Below are 2,528 nucleotides of genomic sequence, written 5' to 3'. Positions count from 1 at the left end.
GACACTGCACCTTATCTACCTATTTTATTGTATTTTATCTTGTGCTTCTGTTTTTTATTCTTTCTACCTCAATATTTTTAATTTTATTGTATTGTATTGTATTTTATTGTATTCAAATATACCGGCTGCTATGACAACTTAATTTCCCTTCGGGGATGAATAAAGTACTCTATCTATCTATCTATCTATCTATCTATCTATCTATCTATCTATCTATCTATCTATCTATCTATCTATCTATCTATCTATCTATCTATCTATCTATCTATCTATCTATCTATCTATCTATCTATCTATCTATCTATCTATCTATCTATCTATCTATCTATCTATCTATCTATCAGAAGCTAGTGTAACACTGTGCAGCCTTGACGTGACTCCACGACTTCAGCTCCCTAAATTCTGGAGAACCATTTCAGTGTTTCAGTTGTTGGCTATGGGTAAGTCATTCACTTCTGGGTTGACTTCAGGGCCTTGACGGTTAGTTTTCAGTCACGTCCCTGACCTTATCTTACAGATGATATATCAATCAAAAGAATGCAGAATTCAAGTTTCTTTATTTTACAGAATTTACACTGCAACCGTACCCCATGCATCCTGCGCACATAGATGTATACAGAAACATTTATTGCAGAAAACAGTTATTAAGTTCCTGTTGTGAATAGCATGCGAGCCAACAGAGGAGGACATCATTGACAGAAACGCAAAATGTGTCTCATTGTCATTTATTTTACATTAATAGAGTCATTAACTCTACAAGAAAACTTAAGAGCTGTGATTCATAGTGTGATACACATCCTTCATCTCACAGCTACCCCCCCCCCCCCCACACACACACGCAAACTCACACACTTGTATCTGATATGATATGGCATATCATTGTAACATATTTTAAATACACATGTAAGCTGACTTGTCCTGCCCATCAACAGTGCTGTAAATGGTGTATACTGTGTGTGACTTTCTACTGAGAGGTGCAGTCTGATTGGAAGGTCAGGCTGGAGATTCACAGCAGCATTGTGGTAATGTGTGAGTCCAAGTGTGTTCTGGGCTGTTGTCTATAACCCCATTTTAATACTTGTACAGTAAAGCCAGAATAAGTCTGTATATCACTGACTGTCCCTACAAGTGCTTATTTTCTATGCCAGTCAAACCAGCTGTCTTTTTCATCAATGGCTGCTGATTTGTTTAGTCTTGTTGCTGCTGGGGACAAAGTCAAATTGTTCCAAAGTGTCAGTTTTTCTTGAGGAACCATCACAGAGTGGATTAATTATATGGAGCTCCCTGACCTGTGAGGAAACTACTGACATAACCGATTCAGAATAACAAGACGGTTTTTGCTTGTGGGATCACTGCCACTGTTGGATCTGGAGAGGGGAGGATATAAGTCTTTACAAGCCAGGTCAGAAGCAGAGGGCTGAACAAAAAACACTTCAAGGATGAGTGAGCTTGAGGTGGAAGATAAAGATTTGATTAACCACAGTGAGGTGAAATGGTTGGGTCATTTACGGAGTTCAACAACTCATTGAGATAAAGGAAAAACCTGGCGTTCATGCTGGACATCACCAAGTAGCTCATCAAGCTAAATTTAATTTATTGAAGGGATAACTCTGTGCATTTCCAAATAAAAGCCTGCTCTGACATCTGAGTTTGAAAAACAAAAGCAAATGAATGCAATTCTAATGTGGATCAAGCTGATGTTCCTGAAAACCTACAGCATGGAATCATTGGGCTGGAAAGATAGAAGGTCCCTTTGCTCAAGTTCTATAAACTGTTTATAATCCTGAGGATTTTCACATTATGAGAAAACATGAACTGAAGTCTCCGTCACTGTTTGGGACAATACTGCTGTGAATCCGGCACAGGCTCAGTTCTGGATGTATGTTTTTTTCTCTTATTGCATAGCCAAGGCAAACTGAGCAATACTGACAGTGAGAGTTAGGGAATTAAACTGAAATAACACTATGTGCCCTGGCAGACAGTGGCAGTTAACATATTTATAACGTAATACTGAGGCATGTCACATTTTAAACCAGCTGTCTTCCTCGCTGAGCTTGTGGTGATTTGTTGAGGTTACAGTCGGGGGAATAAGTGCTCAACATATTCATTGCTCCTGAAACATTGTGGTCTTACTTCGCCATTCTGCGGCAAAATTATGATGTGGGCTTATAGGCTGCACAGACAGTGAGTTCTTCCAGCTGATGTATAATGTATGTCGTGTGTGTGAGCTGCACTGATCCCAGCAGTCCACGATTCCTTGTGCCCACTGGCCCCTGCAGCAGCAGCATCCTCCCATGACTGTGTTGTACTAAGCAACATAAGGCAACAGGATGACAGAGCAGAAAAAACTGATCCTCTGCAAATGAACCAGTGATCAAACAAGATGTCCAGAGTGGGCACAGCTGCACATACAGTACATGTCGTTCACATTAGTGCTGTCCCTTCCGTTTTCTTTTCCGTCCTCTTCATACTGTTTGTCTTTGACTCACTGCTGGGGCCCACAGTTGGGAAAACAAACGTGCCAGGAG

Source organism: Limanda limanda, chromosome 21 (assembly GCF_963576545.1).
Source record: "Limanda limanda chromosome 21, fLimLim1.1, whole genome shotgun sequence".
In the NCBI taxonomy this organism is placed as follows: Eukaryota; Metazoa; Chordata; class Actinopteri; order Pleuronectiformes; family Pleuronectidae; genus Limanda; species Limanda limanda.
The sequence above is the reverse complement of the archived record's forward strand: the minus strand, read 5'-3'. Positions refer to the sequence as shown.